The following is a 19232-nucleotide window of genomic DNA, read 5'->3' as shown; positions in this document are numbered from 1 at the left end:
GCTCCCATCTGAGGAAATAATATATTTTAAAGAAGAGTTTTTAAGGGATTTGGAGACTTGTCATAATTTAGATGTAAAGAAAAGCATGTAGAATATCTGTGGAGGTTCTCAGTCATGATTGTCCCAAACCAACTTTTCAGAGCTGAAGAAGTTTCTTGGATGAGAAGTGAAATGTCTTTAAAAAAACAACAACCCCACATCAGAAAGTCCAGTTGCCACTTGAAAAAGCACCTTTGAGAAAAGCATGTAGAATTCTTGGTGTTTAAACAGATGGCAAACCTCACACTAACTTGCTGATGTTACCTAGTAATGGAATGTCTACAAGCAAACAAACTCGAAGGCCACCATGGACTCAACAGTTCAACCTTAAGCTACAGGTATTCTCTTCTATTGGAAAAATGGAATGCCAGCGAGGCATTCTGGGAGGAAGAAAAGATGCTGTCTTTCTAAAAAAGTTTTTTTAAAAAATCAAATATTACCTGCTTCTGTCTCCAAACAATCCTTAACTGGGCAAGCACATGCTTATACTAACATTCCTCATCACATATGTTAGGGTAAGCAAATAACCCCCAAAATGTTAAGGCAGCCGCCTTCTTTGGGACGCTTGAAGTAGGTTTTCTCTAGGAATTTATGCATGATTGTGACTGCACAGAAAAGAATTCCCCGAGACGGCGAATAAAGTGACTGTACTGCATACGTGGACTTAGGAAAAGAAGCAACACCTAAGCTTCCATAGGACAAAGCTATTTTAATACTATTTAAGAATTTGTGCTTTGCTTAAGCCAATATGCCCTATGAAGGACTCTTCCTAGATACTTTGTACAGCTCTGCCAAATGTAATATGCACAATCCCTGTAAAATAGAAGGGTGTGATGAAAAATACTTCTATTACTAAAGCTAAAGTTGAGAGCTAATAATTCACTACATAAAGAATCAACAGAAGTCAAACACGGCGGCAAGATTCATTTTAGGTTTATTTTGGTAAAGTCCCAATAATTCTCCTTTGATTCAAGAGTTAATGGCTTGAATGTTGCCATTTGTTCCCACAGGACAATGTACTATTATGCAAAATGATGTTAAATTTGCATATTAACCTCATTGTTGCATTCAGCAATTAGGCCCATTTGATGTGCTTACAGGTTTGAACATATAGAGTTGCTATCTTTATGAAATAGATCTTGGTTAATCATGGTTAAGTTATGGTTAAATTCAGTTTGATGGTCTCCTCCCACCATCCCCTCAGCAAAGGAAATAGTGGTTTTCAATGTTATTCTCCACAGGCGAAGAAACTAAATCTAACTTCTAATACTTTATTCACTATTCAATTCAGTTATTGGATTGCCCTGTAACTTTCTGAATATTTGGTTTTCTCACAGATTCAGCCTGCTTTTTGCTAGCAGTATTATTATCTTGGCACATGGAGAAGTTGAAATAGCGGTTACAGGATATAGTTTTGGATATTTCATTCACACCAGCATATGTTTATATAAGTCTCTGGGATTTCCTTGAAAATGTCACAACAGTAATAGAGTGATGGGAGTGAAATACTTTTGTGACAAACGCAATCGGTTCACAGAATTTTTTTTTTTTAAAAATAAAACTCTTGACAGTGCAATAAAGGTTGAAATCGACTAGTAATTCTTACAAGTCCGTGGTGTAAATTCTTTTTTTATTAATATTCTGGGTTTCATTGCCTCAACTGGTATGTTCTTTTAAAACATAATCTTTGCAAATCAGTCATAATATCAATCAAGTCTCTGTTCAAAATCTTTGGAGACCTGGGTCAGCAGTAAAAACAATGAATGTTCTCAATCTGTAGAATAACAAAGCAACTTTACAGGGTTCTGCAACATAAGGCCTTTTTAGGGATTGCTGGATATAATGCATATTATACCCATCACAGATCTTGCTGGCAAAGGCTGGTAGAATTTGAAGGTAACAATATCAGGAAAGCAACATATTCTTCATTTCTGCACCCAGAATTTAAACACTGGCATATTTAATAACAAAGTGAGAGGTAACAAAACAGAGCCATCTGCTCTTTTTACCAGATATTTGTGATTGGTCAGTACAATTTATGAAAAAGAACTGGATTATTGAACCACGAGCTTAATTTTTCGGAAATTAATCCTTGCGAATTTCATGAATCAGGGTACTACTAAGTGGACTTATGAATAGGCTGGCAGGTTTATTTTGAGTATCTCAGCTCTTTGTACCTTACTAGCACATTTGCTTTCAATTTCTTAGATACGGAGATAAACAACATGGAAGAATAAGCTATTTATTATGATTATGCAAAAGGAAAGTACATTTGTGACATTCTAATATGCCAATAAATTTGCCTGAATACTGTATCTCTTGCATTTTATAAAGAATCTAGGACTGCATTTTATATGCTAATGTAAAATATTTATACTTCCCAATGATTAAAGAAAACAGTTTTGGAATCAAATTCTCTAAAGAAATTAATCTTTCCAACAGAACAATTGGGTGAATAGTCCATAGTAGCAAAAGAAAACAGTCAAAAAGAAAATAATTATTATTTGAACTGCTTGTCTGTATTTGCCATGGCAGAATTGCCACTAACATGCCAAAGCAAAACCATAGGTTTAGAGATTTTAAAAATGAAGAGAGGGAGTAAGGGCCATATTTGGAATAACTCTGACAATCACAAAATATGAGATGACACAGCAGAAGTGTGCATGTTTCAGAAGAAAGCAGCTGTTTGCATAAAATATTAACTATTACCAGCACCGCAATAAAATTGCAAGAGGAAACAGATAAAGCCTCAAGATAATTTCTGCCATTACCTAGCATTTTACATCCATTGAAGAATTCCAAACATATAAAGGGATGTCAGTCTTTTTTCCCCCACGAAACAAAGTATTTAAAAAAAAAATAATGGTGAAGCTTCAAAGGCTGTCAGTGTTGAAGTCAGTCAATTATAGATCTGATTCACTTCTTAACCCCTTGAGGTATAAAGTAAGCTTTTTTTGCCCGGCAAACATTTTCAGTAGTCACTAGGATGAAAGACCTGAAGTTTGCACACTGATATTATAGTTATATCTATTTGGAGCACAAGATAACGACCGGAGTTGTAAAATTAGAACACAATATAATTAATTATAGAAATGGATGAGAAACTTAACAGATTTTCATTTTAAACTGGCATGGACTATAGCAAATGATAGTTCCTTCTTGATAAATCTCTAGCCAGTTACATTCTTTGTTTGATGGACTGATTTAAAATTTCAACATTTAAAATAAGGCCTTGGATGTTCACATATGCTCAGCCTTGAGAAGTACAAGAACTCAAAGTCTAGATCATACCAGGTGGAACATGTAAGAATTTAGAACACATTTGCACTCTGTTATCGCATAAATTAAAGAAAGCCATTTGTCTGTGTAGCTATCTCCATAAAACAGAAAATATCCTGATTTTTTTTAAAAAAAGTGAACTGAATCGTATACCGCCAGATCTACTGCATTAACAAGATGTGGCTAAAGTATAGCAAAAAGGAACAAACTGTACTTGATTGAAAATCTACTTGCTTTATAAGTTTACACTTTATTCAATAGAAGTCAAGGACATACGTTTCTAGGAGGCTAGAGAAATGTGAAAATTGTCTCCAAGCAAAGCAAGTGACCAAAACTTAGATTGTAAAGGCAAGAATCTTGAAAAGATTTCTAGGTCAGAGATTGGAAGCAGATAGATTTGATGAGTGATGTGCCAACAAGGGTTTTTCTCAATTATACAACACAAAATATTTTTTCCTACCTAAATTAGAACAATATAAATATCAGGAAAAAATGGGAGGAAATTTCCACCTTGGTTACACAAATGTGTATCATTCTGGAGTGATTATCAGTTTTAGGTTAAGTCATATGTGTGTGAATATTTTTTTTTTAAATCAGGTCACGTTCAGAAGGTATTTTCGCACTTGACTTGCACTTGGTTAGGCCTTAGTCTTATCTAAAGGAATAACGTGGATACTGAAACATGAAATCTGCCTATATCTAGGAGATATTCATTCTGGATTAATTACAAATCATGGAAAATTAAAGATTAAAGATGTATTACTGGATCTGAAGGCAGCAAATCTGAATACATATTTCAAAAGCTGCATTTAAACCAATTATTCTGAAATTATTCTTAATAATGTGAATGAACATAGTTTATCGTGCATCTTATTACCTATAATGCCATGTAGGGGTCTTAGAGGACAATGGAAACAAATGCACTTATTACTTTTTTTAAAAGGTGTTTCAAAAACCTTTCATATTCTTTTTCATTTCTCCCCTATCTATAACTGGATTGTACAATCTGAATTTATTGTTGAATTATGTTTGGACCATATGTAGTCAACATTAATCTTTAATGTTACAAGCTCATGAAAGATACCAATTGGACCTTTTTTTAAGGTCGTTGGTATTATTTGTTTTATGATATAACTAATAAAATGCATTAATATTGTTGTATGCATTGTTTATCTGCATGTTATATTCTTTTATGGTAGCCCTTTTTTAGCTTCTGTACTAAACAATTCAAGATGGTCTAGCAGATCATAGAAAATGCTTACTTTTTCATTTCTTTTCTTTTTCTCACTAAAAGCAAGCAGGAGGAAAATAGGTAAACCTCAATTATTTTAGTGGAATTTAATGCAAATTTTACATTTGGGTTTGCAGCTGAAAGTTATACATCCAGACTTCTACCATTCATGCAATTCTATGTTGAAATGTCACTCATTTATAACACACAAATTGGGCACAGAAGTATCAATTAACAAATATAAATAATACATAAATAAAAGGCATCAATAAGTAAAAATAATAATTTGGCAGCTTTTTTAATTAATGGCTTTACTTCAAAATTCAAAAGCTGAAAACAGTTATTTCTAATAGTGAATAGTTCTGACATCATCTGAAGAGTTCCCATTGAACATTTTTGCAAGGCTTATTTCTTTTTCTCCCTTCGCTCTAAGCAAACTGGTTTGCATACCAATAGGGTTAATAGGGCTGCAGAAAAAATGAACTTCATCTCTTCATAGCAGTAATAAGTATGTACTGATTTTTTTTTAATGGATGAAAAGTAAGGGCCTTCTGTACACATCCACCCTATTCCAATCCTCAGATGCCTTAGCAGACTATGGTCCACATACAGCACCTGCCTTTTGGGATATTGGCTATCTCTGTAGATTAATCTACAAGGAGCAAATAAATAACTGTTCATGTGATATGAACAAAATATCTACAAGTAACCCCAAAATAAAATCAGTGTGATTTGTCTCTGAGTAAAGAGAAACAGGACCACATTGTAGACAGAATATTTATTTTAAAAAGCTCCTTTTTGGTACTATATTGCCTGTGAGCAAAAAAAGGAGCATAAAATGGAACTCTTCCATTTTCCAAATCCATTTGTTGTTTATTTGCAAAAATACTAAAGAATTATTGGATGGCATTGTATGTGCAATGTCTTATTGCCACCATTTATCCTTTAGACATATTTCTGTTTTCATCCCAGCAGACAGGACTGGATCAGTTGTGTTTCCTTACTATGCTGCTTGAGTTATACTCATCCAAAATGGTATTCCAGTTGCACTTAAGAGATAAATCTTAATTTCCACCCCAAAGCCCAAGAAACAATTCTATGTTATCTTGCTCAAATTACTTAGAATTTTGGATTTGCTATTATAGAAAGAAGCATTTTCTATGGCAGCCTAGGTTCAGATACTGCTAAGAAAAATCATGCCTGGGTTTGCCTTTTGAATGATTACTATGTACTTGCTGTATTTGTGTATGTTGCCTATTTCACCTCCCGTTTTGTTGCTGTAAAACTACATCTAGCAATTCCACTGCTAGAACATTGGAATGTTATATTCCACCATAACTCTATGGAAGGCCTGTTTGGAATGAGGCCTGCAAATTTATAAAATTGAGAAAAGGGGGAAAAAAAGACATCCCTATGAATGTTGTTGCTCCTTAAAATTTTCAACAGTTAGTTCAGTTTCAGGGAAAATCACTTTAATAAGATCCAAGGCCAGAAACAAAGCTGCCGAGAGTTTTGATTGGAATTGAGCCCTAGCACTTATTTAGAAAATGCCTTGAAAGAGGATTCTTTTTTTAAAAAAGAAAAAAAAATATTTAGTTTCATTATGGAAGGACCAAAATATGTGCTTGGAAGTCTGAGGATTGCAATTGCGGCAGCATCAAGAGCCTCTCTGATAAGATCTTCCTGGCCATTGTGCCTCTGGATAATAGCTGGCCAAATCACCATTTAGGATAACAGCCACTTAAATACTTTCAACTGTGCACATCAGTAACAACAACACTGGCACCCCACTTTTAAGAGGCAAGGCAAAGAGCCAGGAGCATCCTCCTCCTCGTGCACTGCCCACTCGGAGAACGAGCCAGGAGAAGAGGCATTTCCACGACTTTACAACAATCAGACTTCCTACCTTTCTTTCCTTGCAAAGAGAGATGGAAGAAATGTCCTGCTTTAAAGAAAGTTGTAGGGAAAAACCAGGCAGCAGTTGCAGTAAATTGAGTCCTTTCAGTCAGTGGATACCAGCGAGCGGAGTTCTGGGGGTGGGTGGGTGAGTGGAAAAATAGAATGGGAGGAGCAGCTGTGAACGAGTGACCTCCTGAAGCACAGCTTGCTTTGTGAAGCGAGCACTTGGGAGCCAGTGGCTCGCATTTGCATGGATTAGCTCCACTCCAAGAGAGAGAGATTTAAATATATCTGGCACAGTACCAAGAGATGGAAGGGAAAGATGGAAAGGAGGAAGGAAAGGGGGGGGGAGAGAGAAGGACAGAGGAAAATAAAAAGGAAGGAAGGAAGGAAGGAAGGAAGGAAGGAAGGAAGGAAGGAAGGATACATACATACATAAGTGCAGAAATTCAAGATCGGTGAGAGAAGCACATGCAAACTGAACAAGTGGAAGAACCATAGCTCCCTCTTCATGTCATCTTGTAAGATAGGAAATGCTGTCATTAAGAGTTATTGAATACAAGGAAAAGGGAGGAAAGCGAGTTACCCTTCTCCAAACCTTTAGCTTCATCAGAAAAAAAAAAAAACATGCAACAATTGGGAAACAATTTCTCAAACCTTTTGTCACTCACGGGGTGACCGGGGCTAATGGGACTTGAGTGTCAAACCTCTGGAGAGCACCAGGTTGCTTAACCCTGTGGAGGAATTCTTATCTAAAACTGTGTATTTAACCTGATAATCCCTGAAACAGCTAGGTAAAGGTGACTGTTCCAGTTTCTGTATTACAGGTGAATATTTAGTGGCAGCTTGCCAGATTGTCACTGAATCTCTATTTCCATACTCACTAACTGAGAGCGAGCCTGTCTGTGCTCAGCAGAGTTGTCTTTGGAGAAAATGCCTCAGCAATGGCATTGTGTTAGTTGTAAGTTGCTTCAGCGTGGTTTTTCAATTAAGCCACACTTGGCTTGGTTCACACAATATGCTAACCAGTGATCCACGTGTTAGCTAAATAGTGTGTGGGAGAGTCCAGCCCTTGTATAGAAGAATTCGCTTCTGTTTTCTTCTGAAAATTAATCCATTTGTTGTTAAATAAGTGGGAGGTGTTAGAACAATTCTATATATTTCTTTAGCAGTAACATATAAAAGATCTGCCTCAGCGGATGGCTTAAATCATGGACGTCTTACTTCATAGGCTCAGTAAGCTTTCTGAGTAAATATGCACAGCATGGTACTAGTCATCTATAACAGGGAAGATAAAGTCAGAAACAAAATCCTATATCCAGTTAGGTTACAAGATCTGGGCTGCAAAACTCTGGAGAAACATTAGATGGTTCACACAACGAGCCTTGGTAGTACAGTGGTCTAAAGCACCCTGTTGTTAACACAGCTGCCTGCAATTACTGCAGGTTCAAATCTTACCAGGCTCAAGGTTGACTCAGCCTTCCATCCTTTCTAAGGTAGGTTAAATGAGGACCCAGTTTGTGGGGGCAATAAGCTGACTTTGTATAAATATACAAAAGTATGAAGGCTCCGGAGAAGGGCGGCATATAAATCAAATTAAAAAAAAAAAAAAGATGAGACCACAGAATTGAAGTTAGTATCACTTTGCCACCATCTGGTGGTCATCTGGATTTTTGCAGCCCAGATTTGGCAGCTGCACATCTAGAACTTGTGTGAGCTTTAGAGAGTGCTTTAGTCTGTTGAAGGTTCAAATGAATCCCTGAAGTAAAATAGATTTACCATTGAATCAAGAGGCTATGAAACACTTATTAGATTTGATGTGTTTTCTGTTGCTGTTATCGACAATTTGCAGCATTGTAACTTCACTTATGTATACGGTGACACATTAGGGGGGAAGTTAAGTAATACTCTTCAACATAGCTATTCATGTCAATGCGATTTTTGTGACCTTATTAAATTATCTACCAGAGTTCTGTGGACATAGCAGAGAGTAGTTTCATTCACTTTCTTAGCTGTGGTGCCTGTTGTGTTAGTAGAAACTAAAGTTGGTCAGATGTTTTGTTTTACACCAAGTCTTACTTTTAAACTTTGCACAATGTGAGGAAGAGTTCTATTTTTAAATAATCAATAGGAAGATACTATGCATCCTGCCCAACCTGATGCCCACTGAGGTTAAAAGGGTCATTTCTAGGAAATGCCAAGTTTTTAACAGATTAACAGAGTTGGAAGAGACCTTGTAGGTCATCTAGTCCAACCCCCCGCCCACGCAGGAGACCCTACACTCATAATGGCCTATGAACCTATGGCACGCGTGGCAGAGGGGCATGCAGCGCCCTCTCTGTGGGCATGTGAGCTGTCGCCCCAATTCAGCTCCACCATGCATGCACATGCACCTCCTGCCGGCCAGATGGTCTTCAGGTCTCTGCTGCGCATGTGTGGGGGATGGGGCACATGCAGGGCACACATGCATGTGAGGGGCACATGCAGGGGGTGTGTGCACATGGCATTTAAGGGGGTCATACACACATGAGCATATTCACGCACACGCATGTGCTTTGAGTACTCGGTTCGGAAAAGGTTAGCCATCACTGCCCTAAACCATTTCTGACAAATGGCAGCCCAATCTCTTCTTGAAAGCCTCCAGTGATGAAGCTCCCACAACTTCCAAAGGCAAGCTGTTCCATTGGTTGATTGTTCTCACTGTCAGAAAATTTCTCCTCATTTCTAGGTTGAATCTCTCCTTGAATCTTCTCAGTTTCCATACCTTGTCTGCCTTCGGATGCCTTGGAAAATAGTTTGACACCTTCCTCTCTGTGGCAGCCTCTCAAATATTGGAACACTGCTATCATGTCTCCCCTGGTCCTTCTCTTCATAAGACTAGCCATGCCCAGTTCCTATAACCGTTCTTCATATGTTTTAGTCTCCAGTACCCTAATCATCCTGGTTGCTCTTCTCTGCACTTTTTCTAGAGTCTCGACATCTTTTTTGATAGTATGGTGACCAAAACTAGATGCAGTATTCTAGGTGTGGTCTAACTAAGGCTTTATAGAGTGATATTAGTACCTCACTTGATCTTGATTGTATCCGTCTGTTAATGCAATTTAGGATTGCATTGGCTTTTTTGGTTGCCACACACTGCTGGCTCATATTTAACTGGTTGTCCATTAAGACTCCAAGATCCCTCTCACAGTTACTGCTATTAAGCCTGGTTTCACCCAGTCTGTATGTGTACTTTTGGTTTTTCTTGCCTAAGTGTAAGACTTTACTTTTCTCTACATTGAATTTCATTTTGTTTGATAGGGCACAGTATTCAAGTCTGTCAAGATCCTTTTGGATCTTGAGCCTATCATCTAGGGCAGGAGTGTCAAATTCATGGCCTGCGGGCCAGATGTGCCATGCACTGGCCACACCCACCCCATTTTAGTGAAAGGGAAAAAAGTTGTGATACATCACGTGACGACAATGTGTCATCATGAGTTTGACACTCATTATAAGAGATGGCTGACTGAAGTCGTAGTAGTAGCAACTTTGGAAAATCAGCATCCAAATCTAAAGGCCATATCGATCTCTCATCCTTCAATAATCCAGCTTCCACCATTTTCTCTTTAGAAAGGCATTGGAGTGTAGCATAGTTCAGCTTGTGCAGAATCCATTTGGCAGAGACCTTTTCTTCAGATTGTTTCCATTTGAACCAGTTCTTACACATCCTCTGCAGCCTACAGTGCATCTCCTCCTCTGCTCTGGGAGCTACCTGTCACTGCATTAACCCCAATACCAATTCTGGCAATGAAACTCCAAGCTTTCTTCTTCCTTATTCTTTTACTTTGTTGTCAGGTGAGCACTGAAGAAAGTAGAGCAGGCTAGCTGCTACATCATCCAATGGAACAGAGAAGAGGAATCTTTAGATTTCATGTCATACCTTCAGTGGACTGTACTCAAGAGAATATATTTTCTCACGTGCCTTTTCTCCCTTTAAAGAGGGAAAAAAGGGTGGAGGCTTCAGGCTCAGGCAGACTTTCGTTCATTTTATTGCTGGAGTGCTAAAATAAGCATCCACACTTCCAAAGGTTCCAAATTTGGAGAATAAAATTCTATGCACATTCACATTCTTTCTTTTCCAAACACCTTATAAATAATTAGAAAAAATGGTATTAACCTAGAGCATCTATCCCCTCCGCTGTCATTTTTCTTCTGCTCACCTTGGCCAGAGGCATCTAACAAATGAGGACAAAGTGACAAAATGAGAATTGTAGAGTGTGACGCATGATCCATCTTTGGGTACTTGTGTCCAACATGAGGCAAATGCAAAAAGGCAGAACATGTGACATTGCATTGCATGCTTCATCGTTTTGACATCTTTATGGCTAGCTGTGGACACTTATGGCCTTGTCTATATTAATTTCAAAATTTTCTTTACATATAAATACACACATGCATTTCATATCTCCCTTAAATCTATCTCCTGTCTTGGAAATGTGGTCATAGTTTCTCACCTACAGTGGGAAAATTCAGGGCATTGTAAAATTTGAAATGGAGACTGAGTGCCAACCCAGTTTTTAAAGCTGCTATTTATAATGGAAGGAAAACAGGAAACACAAAGGACCTTAATTTATATCATATGCTTCTACTTAGAGTAGAGAATGATTAGAGTATCAAATATTTGCAGGATAAGTATAATACGATCTCATGTTTTTAGTGATACATCGTCCATACCAGAAAAAGTTAACAGGTGCTGTTATAAAGTTCCATCATGAAGGAATATGAGTTCCTTAGAAATAATCACAGTGCTAAAAAAAAGTCACATCAGATAAATGACCGAATACACAGGGGAGTAAGTGAGAATATTTTAAATGTCATTATAATTATTCTGTGATTCAATAATTAGAAACTCTCTGTATCCTATAAACAATCTATGACTAATAAATATGCATTCAATTTTCTCAAGAAAGCAGAGAATGTAGGAGTGGAAACATATGATATCAAAGGCTGTAGGAAATGCCTCAAAACCTAATATACAATGTCTCTTAAATGCAAAAAACAGGGAGTTGTTTTGATCACCACATCAGGCAATATTACTGTGATCATACAGAATCAATCCATATGTTATACATTCTTTAATTTTTTTTCCTTTGAATTTTATATGTACTATTTTGAATTTTATATTTTACTATTTGATTGCTGCCTTGAGAATTCTTTTGGCGGACTGACAGTGTTACATTCACGGATAGTATAAGAAATATAAAAGGATAAATGTTAATTGCTTTAATTCATTTACATTGCAATACTAATATTTATTAAGAGTTCCATGGTCCTAAACTTTGGAACTCTCCAGTGGTCTCGCCAATGACAGGTAGAACATCTCTTTTAATATTTCATCTCATTTTACAGAATACAGAATCATAGAGTTGGAACGTACCTTGGAAGTCATCTAGTCTAACCCCCTGCTCAAGCAGGAGACCCCATACCATTCCAGACAAATGGCTGTCTAATATCTTCTTTAAAATCTCTAGTGATGGAGCATCCACAACTTCTGGAGGCAAGCCACTGATTGTTCTAACTGACAGAAAAATTCTCCTTAATTCTAATTGGGTCTCTCTTCGTTAAGCTTCCATCCGTTACTTCTTGTCTTGTCTTCAGGTGCCTTGGAGAATGATACTCCCACTTCTCTGTGATAGCCCCTCAAATGTTGGAATTGCCATCATGGCATCCCTAAACCTATTGTTAGATTAGACATTCTCTGTTCCCACAATAATTCATTATATAGTTTAGCCTCCAGTCTCCTAATCATCTTTGTTACTCTTCTTTGTACTATTTCTGGAGCAGGGGCATCCAACTCGCATCATCATGGCAGCATCATGTGACATTTTGGGACTTCCCCCCCCCCTTTGCTAAACTGGGGATGGGTTTGGCCAGTGCGTGATGCATCTGACTCGCAGGCCGTGGGTTTGACAGCCCTGTTCTAGAGTTTCAACATCTTTTTCATATCTTGGTGACCAAAACTGGATGCAGTATTTCCAGTTTGCCTTTACCAGTATGTCAGCGTTCCAGAAAAACCCCTGCTCCAATTAAAAACTCTGAGGCAAGCATTTTCTCAAAGTTCCATTTATTAGAGTAGGTATACTGGCACATCTTGGGAAAACCTGAATCTGAGAGTTCCGGGTTTTCCCTCAGTAAATCAAACCCCCCAAAACCATCCCCACACTCATAAGTCGATCACAAGTTCCAATCACCATCCGTTCCATCTCGAGACAGCACTCCAACCACTCTTCTCCAGATGCAAGCTCATCCTGACCTTGACCGACAGAAAGAATGCTATGCTATTTTGTCTAAATACAAACCCTCAAATAAATCCCCCCTCCTACTTTCCCACACATGAGAAGGTGGCAGCTTGGAAGCTTCCGGCCTAATATGGCTTCCAAAGCTGACACAATATAGGATAAAGCAATATTAATACTTCACGTGATTTTGATACTAAGCTTCTGTTAACGAAGCCTAAGATCACATATCAGATAGCCGGATGTGAGTCTCTCCTGGTGAAGTGGGGCCATGGGATGCAGGTGGGCCTGCTGATCGCGTACCTGGCTCCCTGCCACGTGACAGCGGCCCTGCCCGAGCTTCTCAACGTTATTGCTGGGGTGGCGGTTGATACCCCCAGACTTTTGGTCATGGGGGATTTCAACCTGCCATCTACCGGTGGGGTGTCTGGGATGGCTCGGGAGTTTATGGCTTCCATCACAGCCATGGACCTGACACAATTAATTCATGGCCCCACTCACGTGGGAGGACACACTCTGGACTTGGTTTTTATCTCTGGTCAGTGGCGGAGTGGTCTGGATATAGGGGATATAGTTATTGAACCCCTGTCATGGTCGGACCATTCTCTCCTGAGACTGGACCTTTCGACCGCTGCACCCCACTGCAGGGAGGCGGAACCGACCAGGTGGTTCCGCCCCAGGCGCCTGATGGATCCGGATAGGTTCCAGAGGGAGCTTGGGCCAGTTCCTGAAACTCTGGCACACGACTCGGCTGAAGATCTGGTGGCTGCCTGGGATAGGACAGCCGCCAGTGCTCTGGACCGAGTCGTGCCTTTGCGGCCTCTGACCCGACGCCGAACCTGCCCGGCCCCTTGGTTTTCCGAGGAGCTGAGGGAGATGAAGCGCTGGAAAAGACGCCTAGAGAGTGGTTGGAGGGCGAGTCGCTCCGAATCCGACCGAACACTAGTTAGGTCTCATATTAAGACCTATCTAGTGGTGATAAAAGCGGCAAAGCGTAACCACTTTTCCGCTCTTATTGCATCGGCAGATAACCGCCCAGCCGCCTTGTTTAGGGTGACCCGCTCCCTCCTATATCAGGGAGCGCGGGAAGACCCCTTGCAAGGGCAGGCTGAGGATTTTGTACAGTATCTGCACGATAAAATCGCTCAGATTCGGGAAGGCTTGGACTCTGACTGGGTAGATCCCGGCGGGGTGACTGAGGCTGGTCTTGAGAATGTTACCTGGGATGAGTTCGACCCTGTGACTCCTGAGGACGTGGACAGGATCCTGGGGAGGTTAAACGCAACCACATGTTTATTGGACCCGTGCCCCTCCTGGCTGGTACTGGCCACCCGGAAGGTAACATGAGGCTGGCTCCAGAGGATCATAAATGCTTCTCTGAGAGAGGGTTTCTTGCCTCCCGCCTTGAAAGAGGCGGTGGTGAGGCCCCTCCTCAAGAAGCCTTCTCTGGACCCGGCCGTTTTGGCAAACTATCGTCCAGTCTCCAACCTTCGCTTTGTTGCGAAGGTTGTGGAGAGTGTGGTTGCGCGACAGCTCCCACAGTTCCTGGATGAAACCGTCTATCTAGATCTGTGCCAGTCCGGCTTCAGGCCTGGGTACAGCACGGAGACGGCATTGGTCGCATTGGTGGATGATCTCTGGAGGGCTCGGGACAGGGGTTGTTCCTCTGTTCTGGTCCTGTTAGACCTCTCAGCGGCTTTTGATACCATCGACCATGGTATCATGCTGCGCCGGCTGGAGGGACTGGGGGTGGGAGGCACCGTGTTGCGGTGGTTCTCCTCCTATCTCTCTGACCGGTCGCAGTCTGTGTTGGCAGGGGGGCAGAGGTCGATCTCGAGGCGCCTTGCTTGCGGGGTGCCGCAAGGGTCGGTCCTCTCGCCGCTCCTGTTCAACATTTATGTGAAGCCGCTGGGTGAGATCATCCGTGGTTTTGGGTGCGATGCCATCTGTACGCTGATGACACTCAGCTGTACATTTCCACCCCAGACCACCCCAATGATGCCCTCGAAGTGATGTCCCAGTGTCTGGAGGCCGTGCGGGTCTGGATGGGGAGGAACAGGCTTTGGCTCAACCCTTCCAAGACCGAGTGGCTGTGGATGCCGGCGTCCCGGTATAGCCAGCTGGTGCCATCGCTGGCTATTGGGGGCGAGTCACTGACCCCCACAGAGGGGGCTCGCAACTTGGGCGTCCTCCTGGACACACGGCTGTCTTTAGAAGAGCATATGACGGCCGTGGCCAGGGGGGCTTTTTATCAGGTTCGCCTGATATGCCAGTTGCGCCCCTTTCTGGATCGGGACTCCTTGTGCACAGTCACTCATGCCTTGGTTACATCATGCCTGGACTACTGCAACGCTCTCTACATGGGGCTCCCCCTGAGGAGCACCCGGAGGCTCCAGCTGGTGCAGAATGCGGCCGCGCGGGTGATTATGGGAGCGACGTGGCGCTCCCACGTAACACCTCTCCTGCACGAGCTGCATTGGCTCCCGGTGGTCTTCTGGGTGCGCTTTAAGGTGTTGGTTCTCATCTTTAAAGCGCTCCATGGCTTAGGACCAGGGTATTTGCGAGACCGCCTGCTGCTACCGATAACCTCCCACCGGCCAATACGCTCTCACAGAGAGGGCCTCCTCGGGGTGCCGTCGGTCAGGCAATGTCGGCTGGCGGCCCCCAGGAGGCAAGCCTTCTCTGTGGGGGCACCCGCCCCGTGGAATGAGCTGCCTCCTGGAATACGATTGATCCCGGACCTCCGGACCTTCCGTAAAGCCCTGAAGACGTTTTTATTTCATCAAGCCAGCCTAGCCTAAATGGTTTTTTAATTGGGATTTTAAATTTTATGGATTCGGGGTTTTAAATTTGGGTAGCCAATGATTTAATTCTTTTAATTATCTTAACTTTTGCATTTGTATGTTTTTTAATTTTGGCTGTTCACCGCCCTGAGTCCCTTCTGGGAGAAGGGCGGTATACAAATTAAATTAATAAAAAAATAAAAATAAATATTGTAAGCCTCCCAGAGTTACCATGTGGCAAGATGAGTGGCTAATAAATACATACATACATACATACATACATACATACATACATACATACATACATCTCTCCTTGGTAAGGTTCAACAGCTGATCCATCCTTTTTTCGTGCTATGGGACCATCAACATAAGGAAGATGATTATGGATTTTCTTGTTTAGAAAGATAGAGGAAAGAAAGCAGCCTTCAGTTTTCCATTTTCATTTTGGGACCCCTTACTTTTGGGGAACCAAATTTAACTTGCCCTAACATTCCTGGACAATCTGAACTATAATATGAAATCATACTAATGGATTGCTAAAACAGTATGTTATGTTGGCTGATCAGTCTAAATTATTGCAACTAAGATACCTGATGAAATGATTATACTGGGTTAACTGGTACTGCATGTTTAAAAATATTGCAGAAAATTAAATAATCAGTCATAGCTGAATTATCTGCTTGCTTTAATACTATCTTTGTCTGTCTGGATTTAGTGAAATGAAAGGTAGCATTTGGTACTTTTCAGTCATCTTTCATTGTTCAGAATGATTGGATTGGTTCTAGACCTTGCTGCATGAATAGAAGGGATATTTCATTACAGAGAAATGGCAGTGCAATGCAGACTTGATGAAAGGAAAAAAAAAGGATTGCACTCATCTCCCCCCCCACACACACACAACCATTCACAGACATTCTCTCTTGTCACTGTAAACAAAAGCCATTTAACAATTCTTTGGAACAGCAAATGTTGCAAGGGATTCCTGAGCTACAGGAGGAGATGGGAATCATAAAATATAATAACTCCATGACTTTCTTCAGTAGAGATCTTCACTGTATAAATTCTAAGTCAAGGTCAACTTCTGATAGCTTTGTATATATGATTATGCAGTTTCATATGCAATAATATGGAAGTAGTTCCTTTCTTGGTGCTAACCAAGTTGAATCCTTCTTAGCTTTCTCAAGGTCAGCCAAGGTTTGCTAAATGCTGTTCCAACTTTCAGAGTGATTATATGAACTATCAATTTCCTTTCATCTATATTTATAACATTTATATCTCAAGTCCTGATAATGAAGACTCTAATTCATTTTAGTAAATTCTGTACTGGCCTAATTCAACAGACACAGTGTCTTAAAGTGTGGAAAGGACTTGTACCGTATCTGCCTTTCTCATTGATATTAAAGATGAAATTGTCAGAAAAGCAGGGGTGAAATGCTCCCAGTTCGGACCGGATCACCCAATCCGGTAGTGATGGAGGTGGTGGTTTGGAGAACTGGTAGCAAAAATCCCTGCCCCCCCCCATTGCCCAGCTGAGCAGCTTATTATTATTTTTAAAAGCATTTTTTCTACAACCTCTTTGGCCGAAAAAATGCTTTTAAAAGTAAAAAAAAAGTCTCTGATGATCATGCAGCTCAGCTGGGATCATCAGAGGCTTTTAAAAGCATTTTTTTATAACCTCTTAGCTGAAGAGGTTGTAGAAAAAAATGTTTTTAAAAGGAAAAAAAAAGCCTCTGCCGATCAGGCAAGTCAGCTGGGATAGTCAGAGGCTTTAAAAGCATTTTTTTACAGCCTCTTCAGCCGAAGAGGTTGTAGAAAAAATGGTTTTAAAAGTAAAAAAAAAAAAAAAAGTTGGCCATGCCCACTCAGTCATATTACCCCACCACCACCACCACCACCACCAAGCCATGCCCACAGAACCGGTAGTAACAAATTTTACATTTCACCACTGCAGAAAAGCCAAGGGCAACCCTGTTTTAACATCACAAAATCAGCACATACAAGCTCCAATTTTAAACAGCTTTTAAAGCTTTGGGGCTGACTGGACAAAGGTTTCATATTTACTTTCTCCCTCATTCATTTATTTTATGCTCATGTTCTTTCTGTGCTGCAGATGTTGATCCTGTCTCATTGAATGGTAAAGTGTCTCTAGCAAGGCATACTTCAGAGTTCCATTGGAGTAGAAAAGACACACCCGTAATCATACCCAGGTAACTTCACTTTCTAGCAAAGAAACTGAAGAGGAACATTGGTGAAATCCATATGTGAAACTACAATCATTCTCCACCTTGAGGTTACCTAGCCAGCAGCTTGCCAGAGGCTTTTGTGTTTCAATCTTTCTGGGAAAAGAACAATGTAATTCTGGGGAAGAGAAGATGGAGAGAGACGTTGAAATATTCAAAATGGATTGAATCAATCACATGCAAACTTCTCCATGGACTGGTACTGTAAATCAGATTGAGTTTGCTAATTTATTTTCCTCTGTCTTTGAATGGAATCAGTGCCTTGCTGAAGTCGTCGGAGAAGTATTCCCATTTTGGATGAGTCTGTCCATTGTTGTCCCTTTGTTTCCATTGACCCTTTGAAACTTATATTTCATTGGCTCTGAATAAAGCAGCGTTACAGATCACACTGCTCCTTATGTTTAGATGAACTGACATACAATTCCTCTTCAAACTTCCCATCTCGATATATGTAAACCAGAAGAGAAAAAATGGGATAAAACTGCATCCACATTTTTCTCCACTCTAAAAGCTTTACATACTCAACATTAAAAAAAAAACAAAAAAACTGGGAAATGAATCTTTTTCCAAAACTAGGAGTATATTGAAGTGATATGTGGAGCATATGCCACACCCTCCAATATGAGAGCAACCAAGATTTTTTTAAAAAATCTAAAGTGTACTTAAATTTAATTGAATAAATAACCATGTTTATTCCTAATTTATTTAACAGGTGTTCCATTTTAGTAATTAAAATTGCAGCATCACAACACTTTGGAAAGACATCTCTAAGGCTTGGGGGGCACATTAGGATTTTCTGGGTCACATTTGGTAATATCAGACAGCAATTTATTGGAACATATGATTCCTTGAGCCAGAAGCTGTTTATCTCAGAAGCTGTGGACACAGATATGCTAATATTTCCCCTATTTTCTGGCCATCTATAAGTAATCTATCAATCATGTGTTGTGTGCATTTAAAAAAGAAAAGAAGGAAGTATTGCAACTTATTTGACCTCTTCATATTTCCTTGCATGTAAAACAAATTATGAGACAATAAGCAGATAATATTATGAATGGAATAAATATGGGTCATGCTTTGGAATCATAAGTGAGGAAATGAACGGTATTACAAAAATGAATTCAAGAGAAGAGAGAGAAAGACAGAGACACAGAGAAAGAGAGAGACTTAAAAAACTGGCAGTAAATCAAAAGTTGTGAGGCTCATTCACACTTAGGGGATGATACAATTTGACGAACAGCTGCGATGAAAGTTGGATCGCATGCATATGAAATGAATTTTTTAAAAAGCCAATGAAATTGTAGCAGAAATTGAATGCTAATTTATGGCACCTATTGAAGGAAACAGGGCAATATATCTGCATATAAATGGCTTCCAACTAATGCTCTATGCTAACCCATTATCTAGCCAAAAGGAAACAAAACACATTTTTACTGTATTGAGTAATCATCGGAAGCTTTCTTCAGTCTCATTAGTTACAAAGTAG

The 19232-nt window shown here is 40.2% G+C and overlaps 1 long non-coding RNA gene across 1 annotated transcript in view; it reads right to left on the bottom strand.

The window, feature by feature from the left end:
* LOC132711327 (uncharacterized) overlaps positions 1-6975 on the bottom strand; it is a 297945-nt gene extending 290970 nt beyond the window's left edge. Inside the window, exon 1 of the long non-coding RNA XR_009622136.2 lies at positions 6456-6975. This is a non-coding gene — a long non-coding RNA (uncharacterized LOC132711327). The remainder of the gene's footprint in view (positions 1-6455) is intronic.
* Positions 6976-19232: the final 12257 nt, after the last annotated feature.

Source organism: Pantherophis guttatus, chromosome 3, assembly GCF_059756535.1.
Source record: "Pantherophis guttatus breed Tessera chromosome 3, ASM5975653v1, whole genome shotgun sequence".
NCBI classification, from domain to species: Eukaryota; Metazoa; Chordata; class Lepidosauria; order Squamata; family Colubridae; genus Pantherophis; species Pantherophis guttatus.
Note: the sequence above shows the minus strand (reverse complement) of the source record. Positions and strands in the feature narration are given on the sequence as shown.